This window comes from Chamaea fasciata, unplaced genomic scaffold (assembly GCF_029207755.1).
Source record: "Chamaea fasciata isolate MVZ Bird 193981 ecotype frontalis unplaced genomic scaffold, bChaFas1.0.hap1 SCAF_2, whole genome shotgun sequence".
In the NCBI taxonomy this organism is placed as follows: domain Eukaryota; kingdom Metazoa; phylum Chordata; class Aves; order Passeriformes; family Sylviidae; genus Chamaea; species Chamaea fasciata.
The window spans coordinates 7,244,435-7,260,693 of record NW_027094087.1 but is presented as its reverse complement, the minus strand read 5'-3'; the positions used below and the strand labels follow the sequence as shown (position 1 = coordinate 7,260,693).

The following is a 16,259-nucleotide window of genomic DNA, read 5'->3' as shown; positions in this document are numbered from 1 at the left end:
TGCAATGGTTGCTTCCTCCAGGATCAAGAGTAGTTTTTTGTTAATGATTTATATTTCTTCTGCTCTTAATATTGTTTCCCCAGGTGACACAGCTGGACCTGCTGTGAGTTAACTTGGCACCCTAGGAGGGGAAAAAAAAAAAAAAACCTCTGAAAAACAATTTGTTACCACACAGCTGTCCCAGAGGATAGTGAGAATTCCTCTAAATCCTGCTGTTACTTCTCCTTGTTTTTTCCAAAATGTTACACTGTTGTTCTGTGTTCACACCTAAAGCTCTGTTTCAGGGTCCCTGCTGAAATCTCTTTGCTCTCCAGATTCCACAAATCTTTCAGAATGTGTCTTCTGGATCGCCTCTCCCTTCTTTTCCATGCCAAGTCCTTGTGCTGTCTCCTGCCTTATCAGGAGGACACCTTTCCCATTTTTCCCCTCAATTCTGTCTGCATGCCTGCCTCTTCTCCTGCCGAGTCTAAACCACTCAGGTTTCCACATCTGCACAATCACTCTCTGTTAAGACAAAGGGCTCTCAGGGTGTCTTCTGCTACACTGCTGCTTCCCATGTAATTTTTTTTTAAATTATCATAGGCTTACCCAAGCTCTTTTCAGTGGTCCATTAGTCTTCGATTATCATTTGTCTCATGGTTTTTTGTGTTGTTCGTCAGGGTTTTGGCTGAGCCTTAAAAAACATTACCTTCTGCAGAGCACCACACTCACCTTGGAAGGTTGTAAAAAAATCTGATGAATAGCCTGGGTAACATGAAGTGGAGGAATATCACACGGACTTTTATTTTTGTATCCATTTCCCTCTTTTGCTTCTTCCGTCCTATATGGAGTCTGATCATCCTCACTTCATTTTTCAGACTCAGCCCTTTGAAACAAAACTTCTCATCTCTAACACATCCGTGGACAGTTTGCAGCCCTGACCACAGCTGCCAAGAGTGAAAGCTTGAATTCTGCACGTTGGTGTGGATTGGAAATCCTAACCTCTTACAAGATTCTCCCCTCGCAGCCTGCATTTCAGGTTTGCCATGAGAAGGAGCGTGGCTGTGCAGATGTTGTCAGGCAGATGTGAGCCCTGGGCTGGCTGTGGATGTCCCGGCAGCCATCTGGCAGCGGTTAATGTGGCGCCGAGCCCAGGCTAACGAGCCCTGCTGTGAGACGGGCTCGAGTGCGCTGGCACCGTGCGGGGCTGACACGGCCACACAACCCCCGAGGCACTGCGGGCACGAGGAGCCTGACGTCTCGATCCGTGTGCCAAACCAAGGCAAACGGCCTGAAAATGCCCATGTGGATGTTCCCTTCTTCTCTGCAGCTCTTGCAGAATCACAGAATCTCTAGGTTGGAAGAGACCTTTAAGATCGTCAAGTCGACCCCGTGCCCTAACACCATCTCAACTAAACCATGGCGCCAAGTGCCATATCCAGTCGTCTTTTAAACACATCCAGGGATGGTGACTGCACCACCTCCCCAGGCAGATCATTCCAGTACTTTATCACTCTCTCAGTAAAAAACTTTTTTCTGACATCCAACCTAAATTTCCCTGGGTGCAGTTTGAGACTGTGTCCTCTCATTCTGTCAGTTGCTGCCTGAAGAAAGAGACCAACCCCACCTGACCACAGCCACCTTTCAGGAGATTGTAGAGAGTGATAAGGTCACCCCTGAGTCTCCTTTTCTCCAGGCTAAACAACCCCAGCTCCCTCAGTTGTTCCTCCTAGGGCTTGTGTTCCAAGCCCCTCACCAGCTTTGTTGCCTCCTCTGGACACGTCAACTGTCCCAAATATTTTTATTGAGGTGCTTTCTCCATTTGCTGTAAGAAAACAGAGGAAAAAGCCCACCAGTCTCAAATGTTTGGGTCATGCTTGATGCCCAGCATTGTTCTGATTGCTTTAAATGGCTCATTATTAACCCTGAATCTTCTGTGCTGGATAGGGTAAACCTATCCAGGTTGACACTTGATGATACGTCTTCCCAGCAGACATCTCCAAAAGGGTAGTGTTGGTCTCTGGAATTAAGGGAAAGCGAAGGAGCGTCAGGAGCGAGGCAAAAGGTGGCCCAGTGTCAAACATCTGTGAGCTGAGGAGAACACCAGGGTCTGTAGGCTGTTACTGGCTATCACAGACACTAGATTTTGCATTTAGGACCAAACTGACCTCCTGTGTTCCCAAGGGCATGCCTGGTAGTAGCGTCATCTACTGTGTGAGGTTATCAGATTTATAGACTGTGTTCACACTAACCAAAAGTACTGGAATTAAAACTCATCGTAATTCAGTGTTAGATTAAAAGGTTCCCTATGGTCATTCATCTGCTGGCATTTTTAACCAAGTTACTGCTGATCATACTTGACCCTAGTGTTGTAATAGTATCTGTTCCTTCTGGCGTTTCTCACAACTTTCTAAAATGTTCTTTTGCATCAGTGATGTCCTTTGCTCCTGCTATTTTTGTCTTCTCACCACTTAAAAAGTTCAGCATTAGACATGCATAACCATGGTTTCTCAGTATTGTTTGACCCAGCAGTAGTGAAAAGTACCTCTTTAATGTGAAATAAGGGTGTATTTTTCTACGGTCAGCTTTATTTTAGACCGATTTCTACTTTCCATTGTGAAAGTAAAGCAGAGAAGAATGGGCCTCTTTTGCAGATACTCAGTGGACTTAGAGGAATTTGGAAATTTCTCATTGAGTCAAAATTCTCTAGGGATTTCTTTTGTCCCTAGTTGTGAACTGATGACCTAGATAGTAAAAGAAAATCAATGCCTGCAGCAAATAGAGTATGTGTTAGATATCTGAGTTTTGGGACGTTTACAGGCCTAGATATTAGACTATCAGGATTTTCTTGTTAAAATGGCTTATTGAGAGTTTTGAACCTCTGGGACCATGTGAAATTATAGAAATGGTGTCTGGGAAGCTTCTCCCTAAAAATAATAAAAAGCCAGGTGGTTGTTATCTCAGACAAGGTTACTTGAGCTATCCAGGGTGTGTAGGACTTTATGATTTGGATGGTTAAGAGCAAAGGTGATTTATTACGCTGAGAAAGTAAATTCTTTGTTTTGTTTGGCTGACAGTCTCGTTGTTGGGGGTTTTTTGGATGAATAAGAGAAATGAAAAGAGGATGTGGGAGGGAAATTATTTCTTCATTCATTTTATTCTGCTAATGAAAAAGAAACATTTTTGTTTGGTTAGTTTTTCTAAGCAGTCAGGAAGGGAGCCTTTGCTTATATTGCAGACAATAAAGATGAAGACTGGGCTTAGAAAGCTAATTCTTCCTTCCCCTCCCTTCATCAGCTGCAGGGAAATCTTACATGTAGAGTGTAGACGTCCTCTTCTAAGTTAAAAATCCATTTCTGCAAACACTGTTTTCCCCAGCCCCTTAGTGACTGCTGTGCCTTCCCTCATTCCTTCTCAGGAGCAAAAACAATCAGTGGCAAAGTAATAGTGAAAAAAAGTAGGCTTGTATGAGTCTGGTACACGTTAGGACTCACAGTGGGAGGTGAGAAACCTGTGTACAGGCAGAAAAAGTCTTCGAAGTAGATTCTATTGGACATGGAACTTAGGATCCCTACAGATCAAATGTGCAAAACAGCTCTACAAATTTTCTGCCTTCCAGGGTTCTTTCATGCATCCTCTTGGACCTGTCAGCCTTTATTTTTACTATATTTAAGTTTATTTTATGCTCTTATACGGAGATATTTCCATTTATAAAGCATGAAAAACGTTTTAATAAACAGATGTCTTGCAGAAATCAATGTATTATTTGTGGGAAGCCTGTACGGTGAAGTGAAGGAACTCGGCTCCTCACTGTGTTTGGTCTTTTCCAAACACTGAAACCGTCTCCATTTTGGGGGATGGGAGTGAGAAAAAAAAAAAGGTACATTTTTTTCTTGAAAGTCTCTAGTGAACCTTATAAATTTGATTGTACTTGGCATTTTTGATATTCCTACTTGCTTGCTAGACCACAGCAGCCACATGTTGTCACTTAAAATCTAAATATCGGATAACGGCTAACTGAGACTTTATTGTGTATCATGCTTATTTTAGGAATTACTTTTGTAAAGTAAAAATGACACTAACTCTAAAAGCATGTTTAATAAAACCTCAACAATCTGTGTGCTGAGTTTGCACATATTATGTTCTCATAATCAAAAGAAAAATGTAGAATAAAAATAGTAGAGAAGAACAGTGCCCGGTTTTGGAGCCTTGAACAGCTGTAAGTGATTAGAGCTTCTTGTTTGGTTTGCTTTGATTTTTTGGTCTACTTTTTGAAAGTTCTGTCAACTTCACTTTTGCTTATTTCACTTTGTTTGGATAGTTTTGCCTTACTGAGTTTCCTGTGATGCTTCTGGTTATATGAAAAGTCTAGTCCAAATCACAGCACTTCAAAAATAATAATTTTTCAGTTCTTGGGTTTCCTCAACCCAACAGAGTACTTCTCTCTCTCCAGGTAATAATATACTCACAAATACTTACTGCCAAGTTCAGATATTCACCACGTGCAGTAGTGTGGGATTCACACACACATTGCAGGGTGTTATTTCAGACTCCTCTGTAATATTATGCAAGTCTGCCTGTTTGAGGTTGTCCTCCTTAATAGGGAAAAGAAAAAAACCCAACAATCCTGCTTTCTTTCTTTATCTAGCTGTAGGATAATTCTTGCTAAAACTCATGCTGCGCTGAGCAATTAATTGATTTTTTTTTTCCTTCTGAAAAATCATTATCTAACAAGAATCTCTTTGGCACATGGTCACATGAAGATTGTTCCTTTGTTTAATGTGGAAGTGTGGGTGGTTAGTTATACTTGGATCTATTTATACTCCTTTTGTTTTTTCTAACTCAGCAGCTTTGCTTTTGCCTCTCTCTGCTGCTGTCAGTTGTCTACTTGCCTCTGCTCGGCCTTCTGGCTGCACAGGGGAGAATAAATTACACAGAGAGCAAAAGGTGAGAAAAGTGAGTGAGTCTGAGAGTAAATAAACCCCACAAATTTGTCAGGGAAACTAATGTGGTTAAAAAAGTAAAGCATGAGAAAGTGAAAAGCTTTCCTGGTGTATATCTCAAAATATTTCCACTGCCACATGGAATATACTGAGTTTTGAAACTAGACATAGAGATATCTATGCTGAAGTAATTTGCCCTCCCTCACAAAATATGAAATTTGGTTCCTTGAACAAAAGGATGATGAATCAAGATCAGGTAACTGTAAGTTTGTGGGGGGTTTGCATCACTGTTTTCCGAAGTGTTTATGCCATTCGGAATGTCAAGTTTTTGAAAGTGAGAGATGTTGGCATGATGGCTCTCAGTTCCCTCCAGCATGCCTCACATTTCAAACTCTTCACATCTTGCTCTCCTCATTCATGTGAAATCGTTTGTCTCTTAGGACTTCTTTGAACTGTGGTGTTCAGTTTGAGCATTTCTCTTGGAGTAAAACCTAATGAAAATCAAGAAGGAAAAAAGAAATTGTTTGTTCGGGGTGAAGTGTTACCACAGAAGCTGCAGGTGCCTGACTGAAGCAATTTCATGGTGCATTATAGGTGTTCCAGAAATGAATGTTTGTGCTCTCTGGCAGACCTGCACACTGGACAGAACTTGCTATGAGACTATATAGTCATTGCAACATGATTTCTAAAGGTATGCTGCAAAACATTTTCCTACAGAGAAAATTACTGTGCAGTAAACGAAAGATTGCCTTGAGGCAGAGAGTCTGCAAGCTAAGCAGAGCAATTGCTGGGCTGCTGAAATCTTCCTGTGTGATTCTGGGCAAGCCTGGAAGTTGTTCAGTTCTTCTTATTCAGCATTTCATGAGTTGTGGACCTGAATTCATTCCTACATGTAAAGCAGTCTGACACTTGCAACAAAGCTATGTTTGTGCCACCTTGCCAAGTGCAAAGTGTTATTGCATCCTAAATCATAAACAGGCGCACTTTTTTGTTTTGTTTCGTTGGGTTTTTTTGTTGTTGTTGGTTTTTATGTAAAAAGAACAGTAGGATCATATCATCACTTTCATATTCAGGCCATGCTCCACTCCAGGTGTTTGTGATTGTATAATACTTGCAGGATCTAGCCCAGCTACAAATTCTTAGAGATTTTCTGTGATTATAAAGAAAACATCTCTATCATTCAAGCTATATGCTGAAGCGTTAGAGTGGTTTTGAGATTATTGTCACTTGTATTCAAGGATCTCACAGGTTTGTAATAATTTAGGAATGTCTACAGAGCAGGTACTTTGCATGATTAAAACTCCTGGGAAATCTGCATGGTTAGCATGTTTCACTGAAATATGCTTTGCACTCATCCTGAACTCAGGGTGGAGTTCTGGCATTACTGAAATCAGTGTGAGTTTTACTGTTGTCTTTCCTGAGACTAATACTTTCCAGGAAATTATACAGTATAATTTAGGGCAAGAGAGAAACCTTTTTTTGGAGTGCTCAATGAGTGGACATTCTTGACTTTTTTGTTGCTAATGTTGTTACTGCTTCACTTGTTTTTATTGGCTTGTTTGTCATTAAGGTACTCAAGGTATTCCAGCTGGAGTTTTGTGGACATACTGCATATTGATTCTCAATTTTTGTTCTAATGAGACTTTCTGCTGAGAAGATTCCCATGTTTTGCCTGTATCTTTTGCATTGTCATTTTTAAATGCCAGAAATTACGCAGCTGGCGGTGGCAACTGTTACTCTGCTTTGTCATCAATAATCCAAGGCTTTGGTGTTGTAAGAGGTCATCTGTTATATGTCTTAAAGTTAATAAAGGTAGATAGTCGTAATGGGTTTTTCAGCAGGAGGAGAAGCCTTAACTTTAGCAATCTGAACCTTTTAAGTAGGACATGGGGAAATAACTTCCAAAATACACAAAATTAAAAGTAGCTGGAGCAACCAGAATAAATTAAACTGCAAGCCTGCTCTGATAATTATTTTCAATTCAGAAAGAGATGTAATCTTTTAAAATGTTATCTTTTACTGTCTCATGTGGTAGTGAACTGTGTTCTCCCTACTTTAACCATCTCGACAAAACCATTTTTTCTACTGCTGTGAATAGCAAATTCAAGAAAAATGCAGTTCTTCATCTTTTTAACATGTACGTTTCTCAGACTGCAGTGTCAGTTTTATTGTACTGTCCTGAAAATGAGCCTCAAATTCACCTCGAAAGGATCCCCCCCAGGGATGCCAGCTGAACCTTTGACCCTTCTCTTCTGACTGTCACCAAGGTTAACTCATCATTACAGCTTGTGATGTTAGGGATACCTGTGCTTCTGGAGCCTTTTTCAACCTACACTGTTTCACACAACTTAAACATAAGTCTCAGTCCCTCATTGCATTTTCATAGAAATATGTCTTGTTGATTTTTGAGAGTGAGCCATGTTTCTTCCTAATTTTGTGTTCAAATAGACATGAAATTTTAAAACTTCCAGCTTTATCTCTTATTTTCCTTAATTATTAAAACAGTGACCATATGACTACAGACAAAAAGATGAAGAAGCATTTTCTGTTTATATTTGAAAATGGGCACGTTCATACCTGCTGCACAGTGCAAAAAAGTGTGTGATGACAGATAAAATGTCAGCATTAACTGTTGGTTCTGTGGAGTAAGTTCTAGTTACTGACAGGTTAAGGACCCTTTATTTATTTGGAATTTTCTTACCAAGGTATCGTGTTCGATAATAAGCTGATTATAATTAAAGTGGGATTTGTTTTGTTAATCCAGAAAATGGTATCAACAAATACTTGTCTGTGGCTCTGATAACTAGCCCAGAGAACTCTTTTATATGAGAAGCCTGTTGACACAGATTTTTTTCACAAGTTGTATTACAATATTGTTTGAATTTATTGTACTTTAACAGTTGGACTCACTGATCTTGAAGATCTTTTCCATCTTTAACAGTTCTGTGATTCTAAATGTGCTCTTAGCAGAGTTCAGGGTTTTTTTTCCCCAAGACTGTCCTCTGATAAAACACACAGGCCATTTGATTGGCCAGACCTACTTCTGGATGCTGTTAATGGCCATCAGTTTTGTGTTCATGAAATAATGAAACCAAGAGACGCCAAAATCGATTAATTATCTCTCTGAACATTGTTTCCAAGGACTTGCACAAATTCTCCTTGGAGAATTGACGCTACTAGTGTTTACAAGTTTTATAAGGTAAAGATGATGTATTTATTCAGGTGGTGTGGAGAATGTGAAGGGATTTTTCGTTTCTGCTTGTGGAGGAGATTACTTTTAACCCCAAGCAGCCCCATAGTGCAGTAGTTTTTACCTTTGTATTCTTTGCTTCATACCTGCTACAAAGTGCAGTCTTTAAAATCAGTCTACAAACATTACACCTAGGTACCAATCTGCAGCATTCAAATGATATACAAAATTATCTCTGTCCACTTTGCATTCAGCTGAGATAGTTGAGATGATACTGGGACAGGGCTGTATCCCTTTCTGTGCTCTCCATGAATGCTTTGAACACAATCTTTCAGGTAGCAAGCCTTAAATTACTCCTTTCAGTTAAATGTATGTAATTTTCCTTCTCTTAGACTTGTCTGAAAACTTTCAATACTAATAACAATTGTGCTAAGTCCAGTTAGGTGTGATCCAGTGTTTTTTTCCTTTGGGAGTGTTTGAAGAGTAGTTGACAGTTCCATGAAAGAGGGTTCTGAATAGCAAAGTATTGTTCATTTAACCACATGACTGTACAGAAAAAGAAACACTTGAAACCATGTGACATCTATGGGCCTATCTGACTAAAAAACCTTAAGGTGTCTAAAATTCTTTTCCAATGGAATCCTGTATGTATACCTTCTTTCTTCCAAGTCCACATTTAATGAGCTTCTGTTTTTTGGCTTCTCACAGAAGTGTACATCTCATTAAATCCCTCTTCCCACTATGAAATTAATTTGCAAAATGAGCCAAGATCCAAATCTAACACATTATTAAAGGCAACTCTAAATACAGCAAATATTTTAATATTTTAATATTCCATGCATAGAATGGCCTGCATATCAGATTGTTCTTGGCATGAATGTTTGCAAGTACCAGTAATAATATCTGTAATGCAGCATTTATGATTTAGGCCTTCCAGATCTTGAAGAAAATTTTGAATCTAGTAGGATTGTCCAGAATCCCTGTTTTCAGAAACTTAAGAATATTTAAGCATTCTTCTGAAATATTGTAAAAATATTCATGTTATATTCTACCAAACATGCCTTGCAAAACCTTAGGTCTGGAAAAACATGCAGTATTCCATTGCAATCCACTGAAAGTGAATGTCGCCAAATGGCAAAACTAGTTAAGATTTTATGGTACTTTGGTTAAATGTGCAATAACACATGGAACTATTGGAAATAGAGAAGAGAATCATCAGAACATGTTTTTTCACTCTATCCAATACACTCTGAAGTTATTGCTTTTCTGGTCATGATTGACTTCCACTTTCTGTAGAACTTTGCTTTCTTTTGTCTTCCATAGTCAACAATATGGCTGTCTTAGAAAAAGTCTGGTTGAAACACATGAAGGATAGTCACTAATAGTACAATGCAAAGTACAATGGACATTTGATGATTTCTTCGATTTGCTGAGTATTTCTTTTTATATTTATCATACTTGAGAACCTTTCGATCTTTCCTCCTTAATTCTGAGTGTTTATTCAGCTTTTGAAAACTATGTTGTGAGTCTTCCATTAAAAATTCTTTTGCAAGAGTAGCAAGTATCAATTATTTAGCTTTTCTGGATAAACAAGTGCAAACAGTGAATCTGTGTCCTCTAAGATAAACAAGGGTGATCTTTATTGCCCACAAACTTCTGTTAAGCCTATACCTTGGTGCAGACATCAGGGTACTGATGTGACATACTGTAATTTGTTTATGTATTGCAGTAAGGGTTGATCCTGTTAATGTTTATGTTAGAAAAGGAGACAAGAACACCAGGGAACCTTTTTGATAAGGTCTCTTGTTTGCATGGATTTTATCAAGACAGTCCTTTAAATACTGTCTTCCTTGCCTCTTCACATGGGTCAACTTTCCCTGGCACTCTTTAGTGTATGATTTTCCTTACAACACAAAGAAATGCCACTCTAAAATATTTTCCCTATAAATATTTTTACATATTTGGGGCACTGATTGGAGTCAGAGAGTGCCTCAGAAGTGGTGAGCTCACACCTTCTGTGGAGGGCTGCTCCCATTTGTAAATTGTCCCCTGTGGGCCATGATGGCAATGGGTGCATTGCATGCCAGGGGCTACAGGCAGCACCTTTTGGTGCTCAGCATTCAGGACCAGGTCTGAAAAGTGGAATTGCAAATTCAACTACCTGGGCATGTCAGTATGTCCGTCTGACAGACAGAAATGCTGACTACCACACACCTTCTCCAGCAACCATCACTCCTAAATTTTGCCATCTGCTTTCGAAAAATTCAGCCAGAATGTGGCATTGATGAGTCTTTAAAAGGCAAAAACATAACTTTTTTTTTTTTCCTGTTTGTCATGCTAAGTAGCTGGCAAAGAAACAGTAATGGCTTTAAAAGTTAAGTGTTTACTTCAGACTCAGTATTTGTATTTGTATGTTTTGGAAGCATAGTGTGGGCTTTTTCTGTGCTTTTGGGGAAGAAAGTATGCTGTGGGAGTGCATATGCAGTTATTAACCTCTTGTCACTCTCATCAAAAGGTAGTTTGTACCAAGTGAACTGAAATCTGATCAAGTAATACTTTTAGTTTTCTGTAAAGATTACTTCTTATTCATTATGTTCTTTTGACACTGTTCATACAGAAGACATCAAAGCTTCTCATTTATGACAGGACAGTACTAATCCTAAAAAAGGCGTGCACACAGGCACAAGATGAAACAGGGAAATAAAGTGCAGAGTAATTTCAATTTCTCTGCCATTTTTACAAGCCTGTTCCAATAACAGCAAGCATCAGCAAACAGGAGACTGATTTCCATACAGAACCTGGCCAGCTAGTTTGCTTTGTAGATACAAACGTGAAAAGTTGAGCAGCGAGTATTTTCAGCGTCCAGAACAGTTCCTCCCTCCCTCGCAGCCACATTTCTCCCTCAGCCTTTTCCATCGGCGCAGTTTACAATAACCTTTTAACAACAGCAAGAGCTGTGCCAGAAGTTTAAACCCACTGAGGCATCTGCGGAGAATAGCGAGGAGCTGCTGCAGAGGAAGCAATTATCCCGGCAGGGCTCCAGGGCCCGCCTGAATAGCTCGGGCAGCCCCCAGCCGAGCAGACGGGCCAGGCCAGGGGCACCGCTCCTCGGGCTTCGGTCTCTTGGTGCTCTCTGCCTTTTCCACGGGGTCACCGCTTCCATTTGTACACTGAGCAGCGAGGGTTTGCTGCTCCAAAGGCTGAGTGGGAAGAGCCCGAGTAGAGAGGGCGGTGCTCCTCAGTACCCAGCCCACGAACAGCAGCGCTCGGGGGCTGTTGTAGTTAAAGGATGGAAGTGGGGAACATGTGAACGTCAGGGAGTGCTGCTCCCCGTGCACGGAGAGAATGGGAACAGTGTATGCTTTGTTCTGCTTGCTTGCAGCCTGGGCTGGCTTGTTTCACGGGTGAAAGAAACCCCGAGCAGATCGTGGCTGCACCGTGTGAGGATCAGGCTGTGCTGTGGGGTCTGCGGCCGCAGAGAGCATTTGTGGACGCGCCGAGAGCGGCGGGTCGTTCCCTTCCTTGCCTGTCGGCTCTCTCTGGAGGATCTGAAGTTGAGCGCAAAAAAGAATGATTCTGGGCTGCTCTGTGAGCTGGGGAGATTGGGGGATTTGCTCTTTGCCTCTCTGTGCACACATTCCCTCCTCCTTATTCTTTGTAAGTTTAAAATGTTCGCATCTTCCAAGCGGAGGCCTTTCTGTAGCTGTAATGTCTAGCCCGGTGGTTTTTCAGCAGTCCTTCAGTAATAATGAAAGTGACACTCAAGATTTGCTTGTGGTTGCCTACGACTGCAGGATTTTGCCTCAGTCCCGTAACACAAGGCCTGCGTGCAGACCACAAAAAAAATACGAGGAAATCTGTGATTTATGATTCGCATGTGCTGCAGTCACGAGAGCTGTAGTGAACGGTGATGGAAGAGTGAAATGTGGCAGATTAATATATGACTTTTGTGTTTAACTGTTCATGAAAAATCAGCATTGCCGTGCATGTGCTCCTCTTTTTGACAGTGCTCCACAAATGATGGGAAAGGTTTAATGTTTTCACAACTTTTTGTGCCCAGCATTTACTATAAAAGAGTTCTACTAACCTTAGGCTCACTCAGAGATAGATGTAGTAGGAACTTAACAGGGGTTTATATCCTTCTTCTGAAGTGTGGTCTCATTTCCATGGCATGTCATCTTGGTCAAAAGACAGGGAATCAGTAGGTTTTAGTTATGTTAGAAAACATTTTATATTTTTTTCAGGGTTATTTTTGCAAAATGCGTGTTTATTTGTAGTGTTTAGCTGGCAGGGCCAAAACTTATTTGGGAGTTAATTTGATTATAACGTTTTTACAGAAAATGTTTTAATTGAGAAGTCAACTCTGTCTCAAAATCTAAAACTGTCAAAATAAAAATTTGGAAATGTATGAAAGAATCCCACTGCATTTTAGTCACCTGTGACTAATTTTATTTGCTTAGTTTGGTTCTCAGTTCATGTTCTGTGCCATAAAGAGCTCAGGTTTACCCCCAGAGGAACTAAGAAAATCCGTCTTCCCTTGGGAAGCTGCTGTGCCAGCTCCAGGGAGGAAAGCTTTCACAGGCAATTTAGTGCAGGAAGTGCAGCGGTCACGGGAAGGATCCGGGAGCCTGAGATTTGCATCCCCTGAGTGAGGAGCCAGCAGTGGGCAGCCAGGCTCGAGAGGGGATGTGCCTTCTCCTCGAGACAAGTGGGAGTCTGAGCTGCATCTCAGAAGGTCATGGAGTGACTGAAAATAATGACCTGCTGCACAGACCAGCCAAGAGAAAAATGAGAATATTTCATTTTTATTCCCTCCTCTCAGGCTGTGAGGATTTTATTCTTGCTTCACAGTTGTAGGTCTAGGAGATTGTTGGTTTTGCATGTTGAAGACCTTTCATTTTCTTGTGGGAGCTCATGGTGGAAGAGTACCCACGAACGTCCACTTCAGTTGTCTTGATAACTTGACTCCTGTCAGAACAGTTCCCTTCAGAAGACCCTACATAAGAACCTTGAGAAACTCTATATTTTAGCATGATGGCCATGAGAAATCTGCACTCTGAGAAATGTCTTTCATCAGATTACAAGCCTTGGTGAAGTTTTACCTACCCATCCTTCTAAAGCGTGAAACTGAACATTAGGACACTGCTGTTGAGGACTCATGCTCTGCATAGCTGCTCTTTTCTCAGGAGAAAGTAGGAATTTTTCTGTTGATGAAATACACTCCACTATACACTGTTGTCATAAATCCATGTTGTCATCCTGCCAACATTAGCTCCAGACGTAGAAAAGTAAGACAGTATTGTCAATCCCCTCAATGACAGTCAGGAGCTGAAATCCCTTTGGAATCAGCGGCAGTGTCTGGGCCCCTTTGGAAAGTTGAGGTGGTTGTACTCTCCTCCCTCCACCCCTAGTGCTGTCTCTAGGGTTTAGATGTGATCTGCCACATGCAGAGTCAGGTCTGCTGATGTAGGTGGGCCTTTGGCTTCATCCTTGGTGACTTTAACACGGCCCCTCAGAGTGACCTTTTACAGCGGGAAACAGGCTGCTAAATTCCTCTGGAGATTTGGGTTATGTAGTTTCTTTTATGGTTACCAGGTAGGATGTTTTTATATGTTTTAAAATATGTGGTTTGTTAGTATTATTTTTCCTTATTACATTTTTGATTCTTTAGGTAACGTAATTAAAAACTGAGAGATTTTGTGTGGAAAACTAACCCTGGCTGGTCTGAGATTTTTATCCCTGGAGGTGTGTAAATAACACAGTAGTGGTGATGCTTAAAAGAAAATTCATGTGTAACTGATACTTCAAATCATCTGACTTGCTTAAGGGAAGAGAAATGAAGACATACCAGACATCAAGTTCAGTTCAAGTTCACTTTTACTTCTGATTTCAATCACTGATTGTAGTGGAAGCTACATGTGCAACCAGTGCATCCAGGGGAGATTTATGTGTGGGGTTAAATTTACAGTTTTACAGAAATTTCACAGTTGTCATTGTAAACACATCATTCCCATGCAGGGCCTTCTTTGGATATTGCAGAAAGATTGATAGTTCCAGATATAATTTTAGTGACCCATAGAATGTACCTAAGTGTTGTCCATTAGTTGAGTTTAGTATGTTTTCTGTACTTAGTAAATAACAGTGTGAAAAACAGTTTATGTAGCATTTGCTTCTTCTTTTTCACTTTTTTTTTGGTGATCTTTGTAGAACAGATTTAAGACCATGAAAATAGTTGTAACATGCTTTTGTTGTAAGATTTTAATCTTGATTTATAATAAGAAAGGAAGTATTGCATAGAGAATGCTTTGTACTGTAGCTGTGAAAGCATTTCAGAGAAGTATTTTACTGCGTCAAATACTGCAATATAAACATAGCTGTCTGTTCAGAAATTAGTTCTGACTAATGTGAGCCAATATGGATTATTGTGAATTAAATCTTCCTTTGTGATTAACAAAAGCCAAATGTTTATAGAAAGTTAATTTGGAATTGCTACAGTTTTAAACTTCTGAAAATCACATGTGCTAAGGCATGGATTTTTCTTTTCTGAATTTGATTTATGAAATTCTGCCTATATCTTGGCTGTTTCTACAGTCTTTTTGGGTGAAGCATCAAACACATGAAGTAATTCTGATATTTGGTGATAATGCCAGGGGCTGAATAACTCTCAGCTGCTTCTGAAATTCACCAAGTAATTCAGGACACAGGTAACCCTTAAGCCTTTGTAGATATCCACCTTCTTGTAGTTACAGCCATTAATAATGAGGCCAGAAAAGTGGGAAAAGGAGTCTTATGAACAGACTTGAATCTGATTCTGCCTCTGATGTATCAGATTGGCAGGGGTGCCAGAAGCAGCAGCTTGAATCTATTGTCATTTTATCTACCTTAAATACCTTCTTTTCACCTGAAGCCACCTTCCTATGCGTTTTGCACCTTCCTTTAGGCTGCCTTCAGGCCTGTCGGTATTGCAAGGCTGTTTTGTTGGTCTGTGTGGTAGGGGGGAACAATTGACTTGCACTTTGTCATGGCAGATTTACAGCACAGGAAGACCACTTGAAAGAATGTTTCAGACTACTTTCAAATAGAATTTTTTGTGTGTTTGATCTGGAGGAGGCAGCATGTACCTTCCTGGGGTCCCAGAGAATGGAACGGAAAGCAGGACAGGCTCGTCTGTCTGAACTTTGAAGTTAAACAAGAACAAACTTTAATCATTATTGAAGACCTGCTCCAAACACATTTTGATGTCTAGCGTCTGATATTTAACCATGCTATAATTGGTAGGGAAGAATACATGGGATTCACAAGGCTTGGAACAAGATACAAATTTTTAAATAAAAATTAAGATAGATAGTCATTCGTACTCTTTTTTGTTCAACTTTGTTCAAACTGCAAAGCTGCCTTCTATTGCTGATATTCTATGCCTTACAGTGTCTGCAGCATTGGTGAGTTGTGATGTGGATATTTTGGGATGCTAGACTGGACAGAGGGAAATGAGCAAACTCTGTGTTTCTTAACTAAGAAATAAAAGCTCCATTTTACTTGGATGACATTATTAATTACAATTGCTTGGACTCACCTTGTATTTTGACTGTTACATTGTTATTCATAATTAGATAAAAGTACACTTTTTAGGCAAAGGCATGTTAATATTACATGCCCACCACTTTTAATTTAGAAAATGAAAGAAAATGGGTTGTTGTGTATGCTGTACTGTAGAAGACTGAAATACATGAGATTTAGGATATCACATATGCAGAAACCCTGGATATACAAACAGAAGTCAGTATTTCATTCTGCAGTCTAAATTTGATTTTCCTATGAATTTGTTTGCTTTAAAATTATTTTGCGACAGAGCAGATTTCATTTATTAAATAAACTAGGAACTGAAAGAAAATTTTAAAAAAATGTCACTCACATTTATATTTGGACTCCCCAAGCATTTCTCTTATGGCTTCATTCTGTCTCATATTTCATACCACATTTCTGTGAAAAGTAAATGAATCACCCACATATATAAAAATATTTCATAACACAGACAGATGGGTATGGATTTATACGTACAGAAATTTACACACATATACACAACGCACATAGGTATATAAAATATGGTCTCAGAATAAGAATATATGTGTGTACAGCTATACTGAATT

General features: G+C 39.9%; 1 protein-coding gene across 1 annotated transcript in view; it reads left to right on the top strand.

Annotated features, from left to right (window-relative positions):
• ROBO1 (roundabout guidance receptor 1) overlaps positions 1–16,259 on the top strand; it is a 297,271-nt gene that overhangs the window by 190,370 nt on the left and 90,642 nt on the right. The gene's annotated exons all lie outside the window — the stretch shown is intronic.